This window comes from Hippoglossus hippoglossus, chromosome 3, assembly GCF_009819705.1.
Source record: "Hippoglossus hippoglossus isolate fHipHip1 chromosome 3, fHipHip1.pri, whole genome shotgun sequence".
NCBI lineage: Eukaryota > Metazoa > Chordata > Actinopteri > Pleuronectiformes > Pleuronectidae > Hippoglossus > Hippoglossus hippoglossus.
Window position 1 is genome coordinate 14,371,988 of NC_047153.1, and position 14,589 is coordinate 14,386,576.

The following is a 14,589-nucleotide window of genomic DNA, read 5'->3' on the forward strand; positions in this document are numbered from 1 at the left end:
GCAGTGACCTTATTGCCATGGTTACGGAGCAGTGGAAATATTAATCAAGCCTGCACTTGCAACAGGGAGAAAGATGGTGGAAAGAGAGAAGGGAGGCAGCTATGAGGGAGACAGAGGGTGGTAGGAGAAGGGTGAGGGGATAATGGCACAGTCTACATATAGCATGTGTGCGGTTGTGTGTGTATGTTTGAATTGATGTGAGTTTTTAATGAGTGCAGTTGCAAAGGTCCATGACTGTCCCCACCATGCCATTTTTGACAATGGATTTTCAGCTCCTTTGTCAGAAATATATTTTTAAATGAAAAGGAAAATGCTACCGTGCTACCATTAAAACTCGTCTGGCTCACATTTGCACAAAGAGGAGTCACAGATGTGGAATGAGCCCAATTCAGAACTCATTTCATACGGGGGTGAACTCACTTTTCAGCTCACAAAGATTTGTTTTAGCTCCCTCTCCGCGTTTCAGGTTGAATTCCATGTGCCCAAATGTCTACTGATGCTGTCTTAGCGAAGGGGGGAAAAAAAAAATCTCGAATCCATCACACGAGTGAATTCATTAATAAAAAAAAAAAACTTGCAAATGTTGCGAGATGAAAATGAAATGTTTTCATCCATCAATGTGTTTTTTTTCCCTGTGTAAGGGTGCACTTACGCATGGTTCTAAATAAATCCTCTAAAACGTGCTCGCATATTGTTACAGACTCAGACAGAAAAATTATGACGATCATTTTCAATCATATTCCATTATGATGTTCCTCTCAGTCACATTTCCCTGCACACTGCAGAAGGGGAAAGTTGAAGATTGTTCTGTTTGATGAAGCGGTAGAGTGTTTGCTCGCTGTCTGCAGGGACTGTCTTGAAAACAATCTATCTGAAACTCCCCTGCTGAGCAAAATGTTAAATAAACAAAGGCGGGGATAAACAAAATCCCTCCATTTCAATGTCACTGAGAAGAAAGCTAACATTTTAATGCTGCGATTGTAAAAAGGAGGTTACAGCCATAACGCGGTCGTCATTTAAACTTTGGACACACTGTTAATTTTATTTTTCTCAAAATAGTTCATTATCCACAGGGTGGCTATACAAATATAATGGTTGTACTTGCTTCAGTAATAAGGTAGTAACCACCTATTGCTTCCCTAATCTGCCTTTTCTTAAGAAAATCCAATTTTAGATTTTTCCTGTAATGATACAATTAAAAATATATATTTTCCTGTTTTGTACAAATTCAGTTTTTGGATCTTACTATGGGAGAAATTTACAATATATTACAAATACATGACATAAAAGTTGTTGTAAAGATATTAAGTTCTTACATTACAGTCAAGTCCAAAAGGTGTAAAAATAAAAACAAATGGTGGATATTCCTTATTAACAATTTTGTGTAAACATTGTTGAAGTCATATTGAGCACATATGAACTGTGGAGCACCCCAGGGTTCTGTCCTGGGCCCATTTATTTTTCCAATTTAAAATGTCCACTGGGGCATAGCATCTACATTCAGTGCTATGCAGACAACACTCAGCTTTATCTCTCTACTGATCCTACATGATGCAATTAGACAGTTAATGTCAGATTTACTAAACACTAGGTGACACACAATGTCTCAAAAATAACCTTGGGAAAATATTTTATGTTCTAGCCTGTATCTTCAATAAAATAAACTAAGAATGGATGAATGTGGGAAAAAACACTCTACGGCTTCTTGTTGTGGCATATAATTTAAAGTATTTAATTGAATCAGGACACAGTCATTGATGCTTTTACTCTGAGGTGGCTTGATTTCAATAGCATAGAGTATTTCATAGACTGTAATTAACACAGAAAGTTTCATCCACAATCAGAGAATGTATTACTTCTGCCCTGGTGGCTCCAACATCCAGATCCTAAGAACAACTGATGCCTCTATAATGTCTCCTTTCCTGTCTGAGGAAATTAAGAAAGACACCTGAGCTTCAGCTCTCAAGTCTTCATTAAAAATATGTGTCAGGCTTGTTTTTACTTGACCGGTCAATTGCATGTTTTACACTTTCTTCATGTCAACTGCAGTATTTAATATTTGATTTCTCATGGCATTTATGATCTATTTTCTATAATTCTTTTATGAGTGAGAAATCCTACTTGACTTATTTATGCCCGTATATTCATTCACTACTGTAGAATAATTCAAGCAATATGAGGAACTGTGACTTCAAACATAGTGTATAGACACAACTGAATGGTTGAAAGGTGCAAGAGGCAAAAGTAAAACCAGTGTGAGTTCATACTTTTCTGCATTAAATAATACTTTGTACATAAAATATAAAACTTATTCAGAAAAATCTGTTCCATTTAAGCATGAAAACTCTTTTGAAAAACATATATTGAATATTGTACTGCAATTCAGAACTTTGATGAGAGAAGTTTTTATTTTAGGAACTTGGCACAAGTTAGTTCTTTAGGTGATTTCCAGAGTGACAGGCAGTGGTCATGCAGAAAAACAGCCAATAACGTCATAACTGAGTGATTTGAGTTTAACATTGGTTCCATCCCGTGCCGACTCTAATCCGGAGTCCCAGTGTCTGAAATTCCCCTGCCCATCCTTGTGGCTGAGCCTGAAAAGGACCAATGGGTGAGACACAGGCTGAGGTGTAACAGGAGAGGGCCCGAGCAGAGTGGCTGTTAAAGGGCCTGATGTGACCATGACCACTTCCAGAAACAATTTAATTCCACGGCTTCAGCCATCTCCAGCTGATCTACTCCTCCAAGGTCATTAACTGTGCCACAGAAGGTCACATGATTAATGAGTGACAGACCCTCTGGTGCAATAACGTGTTTGAACGTCACCCATTAATTAGACAGGGGGGCCAGAGAGAATGAATGGCCAGGGACAGCTTGGCCCCCTCACAACCCCGTCCTTCCCAGACCCCATTTTTCATTTCCATCTGCACAAACAGACACATACGGCTACTCATAATATTCCCAAAATACAGTGTTTTCGCTTCAAAAAAAAAAAGGATTTGACCAATATTTTAAACATGACTTAGAATTTGACATGTGCAGTACATCATAACATCTAAACCACAGGATTACCCTGATTTAAAAAAAGTTAGAGGTCTTCAGAGTCTAAATGGTCATGGTCCAGTTCAGCTAAATAGGTCCAACTGCTGCTAAGAAGCGCTGTAAGCATTGGCCCCAGGTTGATCTGGGTATCAAGCATCAGAGCGTTGTCTTTGTGCAGCCCTCTTCCAGGACTATGATAAGCACAGTGCATTACTGAGGCCAATCTCCAAGAGGAAATGAAACATTCTGCTGCCACAGACTGGCTTTATTACAAGACAACAAGTCCAGCCTCTCAGGATATACAGATCAGCAGATTTAATTGATGCTGACCGACTGTCAATGCACTCCTGTAGCTGGGAGAAACAAGAGTGTTTAACACTGCTCCATTGTAAACAGTATTCATTTCTCAGTCTAATCAACTTAATGCAATTCCAATAAGTCCATTTCTTAGAGTGGCCGTGTTGATTTGAAACCTCATAGCTGTCTGTTTTATTTTCACCATTGCCAACAAATGTAATGGCTGCTAAGTATATTGGGCAATAATATAAGAATACTCTACATCCAGTGTATGCATTTCAATTTTACCTAGAGGTCACAGCATTATGGATATACCCCAGTGGGGTCATTAATCATAAAAATGTACTGTATGTAATAACAAGCAGTGGGGAGAAATAGACTTCAGGGAAGGTTTCAGCTGAGGACTTGTGTACGACCTGGGGACACAACATCGGTGTGTATGTAAACAAATCTCACCATTTCACCCACTGCACCAGGGTCAGTGCTGACACCCTCAGTATATGAATACAGAGGGACACATTTCCAGTGTCCGTTGTCCCACAAACATAACCAGTAGTGACAGGATGAGCCAAATTCTATCAGCGCCCATCCACAAAACAATATCTTTTGGATGCAGGGGAAATATGAAACTGTTAAGATATGTGTTTGTTGTAATGATGTTTTATGATTAGTTGAATTCTAGGTCACAGGATATTTATCCGCGGTTATGAATATGGAGGAATAATAATTCACGAGGCACAGTGGTAATAAACATAATTTTGAAAGGTACTGCTGACATTTCTACACTACTTTTTATAAATGAACAACAAAAAAAGTTGAAAAAATATTCTTGCATCTTATCAAACATTCAGAGAGCCCCTTGACCCTTCTGGATAACGCATCTCTCTAGAGATTTGACACACATCTCTCAGCACAGATCTGAAGACAGCCATGAATGTTGTTTGCCCTCTGATATATTTTTAATATTCAGATCATATCAAATATGTCCTCTTTCAATAATTGATCTATCTATCTACTTGCAACATAACACATGCTGAGTTTTGGCATGCAGTGATTCCTCTGCCCCTGTCAGTATATCATCTATCCTCTGCTCAGTACGGTAAGGAGGGTACCGGCTACTCCCTGGATGCAATGCACTTGGATGAGGGCATGCTCCAATGAACTCATGCGACCACAAAGTGTTGGTCCATAACATTGAAAAGCTGAATTTGCTGTTTCTAGGCTCAAAAATCAAAGATAAAGGTGCACAAATGACAGCTCACGAGAGAATGACTATAAATATGATCCAATGTTTTTTCCTTGTATGAATTGCCACTAAAATTCTCTTTATCTTCAAAATCACACAAACAATTTACGAGTTGTAACAAAAATATCTGCCTTACATTTAAAGTACATTGTGCTGCATTGTACTGTTAATATGCTGCTTGGCGAAAAAACATGTTGATTTCTAAAGGTCATACACGCAATTAGGCGTTTTAAAATGACAGCCGCCGTAAAACCAAGTATCTATGTACAATGTACTGAAACATTTTTTTTCAAAAGGAACAAAGTGCAACACAAACACATCAAATCTAATGGAGTGCGCGTTTTTCATCCTGTCTTTTGACCAACAGCATCTCCTGTGGTGGCTCATTTCCTTAGTGCAGGAGGTTCCCACCCTCCATCGCAGCCGGGCTTCGGGGGGCATGGTGGAGAGAATGCGAGATGGAGGGAAGTAGCAGGGTAGAGGAGGGAAACCACGCTGGGAGAAAGGAAATCTTCCATGTGCAGGAGGAGAGTGGCTAGAGGACATTTCACGCTAATGGCGGCCGGGCCAATTGAAATGACTGCATCGCTGCATGATTTGAAGGTCAGGAGACAGCGGATTATATTCCGATGGTGGCGAAGGGGGATTGGAGGAGTAAAATGGTGCCTCCCCACCACCCCGCCCCTCCTCCGCTCCTGAATTATTGCAGAACAGCCAAGATGGAATCAACATAGCACCAAACGCCACCATCATTACTCTTACACACAGCACACAGCGAAACACATAGCGCTGCTCCGATCTACTCGGAGCCCGTACATCATCATGAGAAATTCTGCTCTGAAAAATTCAGAAGCTCAGTTTTTTTTTTTTTAAACCAAACAACAGAACAAACCACCCTGCTGCCTATACAGCATGCTGTTTTGCTGTTTTACAATATGTAACCAAATTACATTTATGCACAATAGCACTATTAAAAATTATATTACATGCCATATATCAGGAGCAAATGATGATAAAACACTGTACAAGAGATAAGCACTTTGCTTGTGAAGGTCAAAGCGAGCTCTTATTTTTATCCTTGAGGAAACATCATGATAAAATAAACAATAAGACGTGGGTGACACACTGGATAAAACAGTGTGGCTGAAAAAGCACAATTTTTGGTCAGACTCACAAATGAGGGTGCAAAAATTACTCACACATGAGGGAAGCATAAAGTGATTATGCACATGACTGCAATAATAAGCTGTAATAAGATGTGGAATGACCATACGTATTTACTGCATAGATCGCTGTGCAAGACGGGCCAACACGATCACATTGTGTGGTTATTAAGAGATTTAAGGCAACAGGACCTCAAGCCTAACATGCAAACAAATAACAACAGCAAATGAGGCAACGAGGATGTCAGGGGGAATTTCAGAAACATTAATGTAATTAAACCAAACCCTTGGAGGCATCAGCTTCTCTATCTGCTTGATGTGATTCCAAAACTTCTGGAGGCTGTGTAATTCTTTTTTTTTCTTCCACACACACACAATCCCCATTAGACTCTGTCTCAGGAAATCTGACCATCAAAGTATTAACCCTTCGTTAAATCAGACTCAAACATGCATCTGTTCATCAGTAGGAAAATGTCAAAAAGCGTGTGACAGAGAAATGATTTCAAACGCAGCGGTGACAAGTGTTAGATGAAGCTCCTTCCAGTGGCAGTAAACACTGTCGGTAAATACATGCAGGCAGCATCCAAACCTGCTCCACAACACTGACAGGAGTGAGATGGACATCTCATAGGAGGAGAGCACATGCCCGTCTTCGTGAGCAGCCAATGGAGGAGTTTGTATCATTTGAAGGAACAAAGCAAAGACACCATGCCGACATTCGCATGCTAACAAAAGCCTCACAACCGAATCGATGAATTTAATACGTTAACTCAAATATCTTGTATTAGTCCATTGTACAGCACTGTATTATAGATTCACACAGAAGAGAAGCAAACAGGATGTATACTGTCAGAAAGAAATGTCTGCAGAGAAGAAAGAAAGAAAGAGTTGCATGCCTCTATGGATAACAATTGTATCTGTAAATATATATAGTTTTATTTTATATAGATATGGTACAATAAGTAACAAGAATTATCAACTAAATCAACTTATTTTTTGTTATTTTATAAAGTTATGAAGTTAGAAATCCCCTGAATATTAAATATTATATTGCAAACATGACGAATCAATTAAACATAAAAAATTTGAGGAATAATTTAATGAAAGTTTGCTCCCACACTATAAACTTACAGTTTTTAATCATTTTAAGGAAAATTAAATAAGACAAAAGATGAAATAGAATATATAAATATTACATGTTTCTGTATTACATCAAATTACAGTGTACATTATGTATAAAAAGTATTGTAAAATATTAATTTGAAATAGTATACTTCAATAAGGATACTATGTCAGCAGTGGTTAACATGCAGGTCAGAGGTGTTTAATGACCAGTGTGTTATTGTGCAGAGAAACACAAGCAGTGATGGTGGTAAAATTCTGCCCCACTGATTCGTGTGCTTGTAAAACTCCAGAGGAGATAACAGGCGACCAAGGTTGCCCAGTCAATCCAGAGCATGTTTGAATGGCTGACCATGTTAAGCTCCTAAAGCACGCATTAATCCAGGATTCCAGGAGCGGAGCTTCGTTTGGCACGTTATCATGGCGAGGCCCAGACCTCAGCCTGAGTTCAAACACGACGCAGAGGCACCGACAGCTTCAGTCACACAGGCCTCACACATGACTGAAACAACAGACGTGATCGTATGAAATTAAACTTTTTAAATAAAAAATGAAATGCTCAGTGATTCAGTCATAAATTATGATTTTTCACTTGATTTATCGCCATCTCATTTTCAATTCAGTTTAGCATGATCTGCCAAAAATAGAGGCTAAAGTCAACATTCAGGATAAATACATTTGACTCCCTTCATCTGTTGTGTGTAGCATTCCAGCCTGACTCTCATGGAGCCTGAGTGACCTCTCTGGCCGGCCTCAGCGTCAGCGCTATAGCCTCGCCCCTTCAGACGCACACAGGTCAGGGCAGAGGAGGGCGCGCAGCAGAGAGCCCCCCCTGCTCCGCCTCATATACACACAGGCCGCCGCAGATCAACATCTGAGACGCAGTAGTTGTGCAGACAGACAAGCATACTGTATTTACAGCTGACCATGCAAAAGAGGCATCTATAATACCCATCAACCGATCAGAGCAGCACCCAGTCACGTGACACATGCACATACAAGTGGACACACACAAATCCTGGGGTGCAATCTTGGGGCTTGGGCCTAGGCTTAGGGCTGGAGCAGGGTCTTAGGGTGCTGGGTGTGCTTTCTGTCAGTGTGATATTGTGTTGACTGATTAATCTCCCTGCACTGTAGGACCTGAGTTATCATCTGACATGTGAAAAATATGCCTGAAAAGCTGCGAGAAAAGAGAGGAAATTAAATAAGAGGGGAATGAAGGAGGGGAGCACGCCAGGCACTGCAGCAGGCTTTTTTTACTTTTTTTGCTCCTCATCTTCAGCAACACACACACACACACACACACACACACACACACACACACACACACACACACACACACACACACACACACACACACACACACACACTGTCAGTTCAATCTACATATCAGATTTCATTCATGTTTCTACATTTATTCTGCTCGTGACATGAGCACTACAGTTGCTAAAACGCTGCATGGCTAAAACACATGTCAAGAAGAGTCATGTACGCTTGTTCACCTGCTACTTCCTGTGTGAGATTTACAGAGCTAAGAGTCTGGATCATCACAGCACGCCTGTCTTCATTTATGGATATTGTTTACTCTATTGCAGAGGATAATAAGACACCCAGTGATACTTATTAAAAAGTGTGTGATATTTTGAATGTAACTTTTTTTTGTGGCTTTTATTCTTAATTTGGCAGCAAAATCTCAAAGTTTTTGGTACAATGTGATGCAAACACTAGATTATGATTCACATGCAACATGGGAAATCTACACTTCCTATGCATGCACAAAATCAAATGCAGTTCAAGATGCAAGTCTTGTAGTAAATTAATAAAAATTAAAATGTTTGGTTTCATTTAAACAGTGTTAAAGATGTGGTGGTTTACTTTCTAGTCATTCTCAAGGCTGCAGTCTATGATTCTATTGTATCATATTGTACTGAGATGTTTTTTTTCCCATCTCAATGAGAGTAGAATAAATATGCATTTGTTGTGAATATTCCCTCATATAAATCCTAAATGTGGGCTTTAAATGTCCGTTAATAAACACAATGACTGATAGTTTATTCTCACACTTTGCCACTAACTCTTCAAGTTAATATTACTGCTAAGTGAAAAAAATACACATAAAACACATTTGATATTTTTGAACAGCTGGCCCAGAGCCATGGCAGCTCTGCGAGAGGGCAGATAATTCTCCAATCAACACTTGCACTTGTCAACTCAACTCCCAAGTAATTGCAACTGAACAAAATCAACACTTATTAAGACTGGGAGAGTTGCTTTGCACGGTATTTGGGTTTATGTGCGTTAGTGAGTGTCACCCAGTGAGTGAGTGAGCTACTGAGAGAGAGAGGGAAGGGGAGAAAGAGAGAAAGAGAGAGAGGGTCCAAATGGATTTCAGTCCTAGAATAAATCACTGTCGCCACAGAAACAGGCCGACAGCTGTGATGGATGGCTGAAATTTTTGTGTTGATGTCTTTAGTATTGCTGACAATTTGGTAGTCCTGGCTTTTCCACTTTTCCTGAGCTTGCGTGTGGCTAAACACATCGCAACGCTTTTTCAGACACAAAAAAGTTGAATAGTGTACGTTCATGATCCAAAAATATAAATATATGTTAAAAATCAACAAAACAGAACTTTGTTACAGGTATTATTCAAACTTCTGTATCGTTAAAGGTTTTTATACTTTTTTTTGTTTAAAAGTGTCACTGTAAACACAACTTTCTGTACTGTGGACACCATCTTGTGTGTGTGCAACCCGGTCACATGATCTTTGAGTACCTGTACGCACTGACCCGCTCATTGGGTAATGTGTCACCACATGACACAGTGACGGGATCGTGCGTGTGTTGCATTCACCGGCTGTCTGTCATTGGCGTCTATTCATCTCCCCGTCCACACAAACTGCCGATAAAAAAGTGACTTTTTTTTTTTTTTTCGTTCTGGGGGCGACACATTTTTTTTCCCAGTCCTGTTATCTGGTTCACTTTAGAGCTACTGGGCGGTAACACCCCCTAACTGCACAGTCACCCCTGTTTGTAATACACAGCATCTCAGAACCCCCCCCCCCCCCCCCCCCCCCCCACACACACACACACACACACACACACACACACACACACACACACACACACACACACACCGTTTGACTTTTACACATGGGCTGTATACACATAGGCTGCACTCTATACAAAATCTATACAACTCTGCATAAAGTTATGTAAACACAAGAGCACTATACACCCTCTCTCTCACACACACACACTGACACACACACACACACACACACACACACACACACACACACACACACACACAGAGTTGGGCTGCTCTAAGCCAGCCCCCCCACATCCAGTGTTTCCATCTGCTCTCACCTTGCAGGATCAAAAAGAGCACACTTCCCACAAACTTACAAAGAATCAATACTTTCTCCAGCAAAACACAACAGTCACAGCCTCAGCCTCAGCCTCAGTCCAAGCTCCACACTAACTGTGCTCAAAGTACTGTAGACTGACAGAAAGAGCAGATATTAAAAGAGGAATTTACTGACCTTACTGTCTTTTTCTTTTTTCCTCCCCTTTCTGTCTGACGTCCAATTTCCTCCTCTCCTCTGTCTCTGCTGGTTCTTGTCCTCTAAACCTCCAGTCTAAGTAAGTCATGCAGGAGCTGCTTCCTGCTCCTGCTCAGCCCTACGCCACTGTATTAGTCTGATTTCACACTCTGCAGCCTAGCCTCCTGTCCTGAAGGGGACGGTGAATGTGCTGCTTATTTAGAAGCCGGCGCGCACTACCTGGGCTTGTAGGCAGCTGTTTAAAGCACGAGGCAACATCCAGGGTGCATAATACCCCCTCTTCCTTACACACACACACACACACACTCTCTCATACACACACACACTCACACATATCTCCTCTCTCTCTCCCCCCTCTCTCTCTCTTTCTCTCTCTCTCTCTCTCTCTCTCTCTCTCTCTCGCTCTCTCGCTCTCTCTCCTTCTTGCTCAAACACATGCACACACTCTCTAGCTTGCCGGCTCGCAAGAACTGCACAGACACATGCACCCCCACACACGCACGCACAGGAGCCAAGTGAAATACACACACATGCAAGCGGTCTGTCAGAAGTCTCTCTACCTTGGCTGGGATAGCAGGCAGTGTGAGAATACACACACAGGCACACTGAGATGGGCTGGCTGCTCCGTTCTGTCTCCTTCTCTCTAAGTGTTTAGAAGACAATTTCAACAAGGGATTGCTCCCAATCTACTAGGGTGATCCACATGGATGAGTTATAATATGCTTGCCACTCTCTCCCTCTCTGCCCCCCCTCTCTTCTTCCTCTGTTCTCTCTCTCTCTCCTTCTCTCTCTCACTCTCTTGGTCCCTCTCTCTCTCACTCTTTCGCTCTCATGCTCGTTGTTTTAGCCTATTATCGAGCCGTCACTGCTTTCAGTTCAGGAGGAAAAGCCTTCCCTTCATGGATTCTACATTTCTCTCCTCTCTGAATGTGCATGGGATGGGGCCAAAGACTGACTTCACCTGAATGCGTATTAGTAAAATGCATTATTTATTGCAAAGCTGCATTCATTTTTTCCCCTCCCTGATATGCCGGTGGACACGCGGGGGAAGGGAGCAGCGATGGTGGACCGCATCAGCAGCGAAGGAGTGTATTTGTGATGTGTGTGTTTGGGGGAGGCAGAGGGGGGCGGCAGGGGGCAGGGATGAGGGGCTGGGATTTGGGATAGCGGGGGTCTGAGAGGTGGTGAAAAGAATACATAAGATAGGATTTTAATTTATTTATTTATTCGATTGCCTTATCATCCAGGGTGCTGCTTAATGACATCACTGCTGGCCTCTCCAAGCTGTCCCAAATCACACTGCCACTCATTTTTTCATCAAAATGACTTCAATTTATTGCACAGTGTGTGTGTGTGTGTGTGTGTGTGTGTGTGTGTGTGTGTGTGTGTGTGTGTGTGTGTGTGTGTGTGTGTGAGTGTGTGAGTGAGTGTGTGAGTGAAAGATAAAGTGACCATAAAATCATAGCAAAGCACAAATAATAATACTTGTAAAAAGTATATATTGAAATATTGGGAAAACTTATTACTGTTACTGGGTTTGAATAACTTTCAAAAATCGAATGAATAAAATATTCATATAACTTTAAAAGTAAAAATTTGCTACAAACTTTCTTACGGGGTGTAAAATTGTCTTGTTAATAAATTAAAGACTAAAATACTATAAAAAGTAATGAACATTTGATTATTTTTTTATTAGTAGTATTAATTACTTTTATAACATTGTATTAAGCTTTTGTCAATAAAATAAGCTAAATGGTTTGAAACGAGATGCTAACACAATTGTGAAATATTAAACTGAGACTTATGAATATTCAAAAAGATTATCCCCAGTACAACCCTCTGCTTTGAGATGAGTTTTACTTAAAGGAAAGAAAAAATCTTTTAAGATCTAATAAAGCATGAAGTATATTAAAAGTATAAATTTACATTTAAAACAAATTTCAATATTATGAAAATTTTTAATGTGGACTTCACATACATAAATGTAAGTCTGTGCCACAGCTATTTTCAAGAAATTACTTCCAAAATGACCATAACTTATAAGATCTCATTTATCTATGTTTTACAGACTGAAACTGTAATACCCAAGTTACTACAAAACAATATATATAAATATAGTGGCTACTATGATGCATAAGAACTTGAGCGATCATTAATTACGTTTTGTGTTTGATTGCTTCTAGTCTGAAAGTCTATATATACAGTAAAGGCTAAATGGGAACAGCTAAAGGTGGGTTGCAGTCGGGGCTGGACTCAGACAGAGACAGGGGGAGGGGGGACTGGAAATTACTGTGTAAGCTGGAGTTGCCATACTGGTCAACAGGCTACCGCAATGTGTGCACCCATGGGGGCAAGCAGCCAGGCAGGAGTCATGACTGCAGAGTGGACCCCCAAGACTCTGTCAGCACTATCAGCCTTCCTTCTCTCCTGCAGCAGCAGACGCAAACCAACACAACAGAAACATCCATCGAGCAGAGTCATTCAGTGTGAAGGCCACCAGCCTCTGCTAAATACCTACATGTCGTTTTTATCCACACCACAGTCGAGCTAAACTTCCCCATAAAAGCTTGAATAAATTTAGCAACTAATGAACACACAGTTACTCAATTTAAAAATCTACAAAAACCCTTAAAAGATAATTGTTTATGGAACCCGTGGCTATTTATGTGACGCCACACTTTATTATACAGAAGTCTCATTCAGCCTCCAGCCGTCTGCCCCCAGTGCAGCCAGTTAACAAGCCACAGCCCCGTGCCCCTCCACTGTACCTGCGAAAAAGGAAATGATGTGGCCCATGGCCCAGCAAGGACCTTCTATCACCACCATTAGGGCTTAAGCAGAACTGGAAAACGACTCCATTGGCCTCCATCTCAATCATTTTAATACTATCATAATCATGAGAATTTTCTAATATTATTTTTTAAAAGCCCTGGTAAGAAGAAAAAAATGGGGGAATTTCATTTCCTTTGCATAACCACCTTAAATTGAGGGAGAGTAAGTGAATGGGGAAGAAAGTGATATCTTATGAGACAGGAAAAGAAAGTGATGTAGAGTCCCCCCCTCACCAATCCCCCCCCCAACCACCGAGCCGTCCACTGCCACACGTCCGTCTCTGCAGCTCTGCCAGTTTCACTACGTTACAAGTTACAAGAGGTGGAAAGTTGAAAAAATAAACAAGAAAATTAATATTAATGAGTGCTTTGGTCAAACTATGTGACCGTTACAGAAGCTGCCTTCACTCAACTGTCATGTGCCCTCTTTCACCTCACCCCCCCACCCCTCCCACCTGACCTGTAGTACTGTAAACCTGCATCACAATCCATAAAACACCACTAAACAATCCAAGAGTTAAATGTTTCCTCCTCTTTTCTCCACTGTTTTTCAACTTTCAATTTTTTCTGAAGAGCACTATTATGTATTATTAATATCTTTGAATTATTACTCATTTTCCTCTTAAAATGGAGTGCTTTAATTCACATTTGAAGTACTCATCAAGGCTGCACAGTGAAATGAATGTGGAAGGATGCATTACATTTGCAAAAATGCAAAGGGAGAATTAAAAATATATAGCAATACTAAAATATTAACTATTAATTTCAAAAAGATAATTTGCCCGTGAAAGAAAAGCCTTTTCATTACTTCTGTGTCTCTTTTCTTTTGTTGAAGTGAACCTCCCTGACTGTGAATCTCTGAATTATATGTTATTAGCATGTACTGAATATTCACCTGTTCATCAAATACACTGAACATTATTTCTCCACCATGAAATAAACCCACCTGTGTTCCTGTTCATGAAAACAGGGCACAGACAGAAACATGGGCGCAGCCAGGCAGAGGTGATGCAGTGTAAAATTCATGTCCAATACAGTATCAGAGGTTCAGTCGACAATAGAAAAAAAGAGCACAAAATCACAATCGGGGCCAAACATGACAGTTGAAACCATCTCTCCTTCATGTCTCCTCTTCATTTTTTTATTTATTTTTTTACAATGAAACTCTAATTCCCATGATCACCCTTGAAAGCGTGACCTTGTGCTGTGTGACAGGAGATAGCCGCAGCATGAAGACAGGACGCCACTTATCATCAAGGGACGAGGTGGCTGTTTAATTTCACACCACCAGTGGCTAAAACCCCTGTTAGTGTGGAGCATCACAA

General features: G+C 40.6%; 1 protein-coding gene across 1 annotated transcript in view; it reads right to left on the bottom strand.

The window, feature by feature from the left end:
* Nucleotides 1–11,022, bottom strand: part of zfhx3 (zinc finger homeobox 3) — a 208,056-nt gene extending 197,034 nt beyond the window's left edge. Inside the window, 1 exon segment of the mRNA XM_034570513.1 lies at nt 10,994–11,022. The gene's annotated coding sequence lies outside the window, so the exon portion shown is untranslated.
* Nucleotides 11,023–14,589: the final 3,567 nt, after the last annotated feature.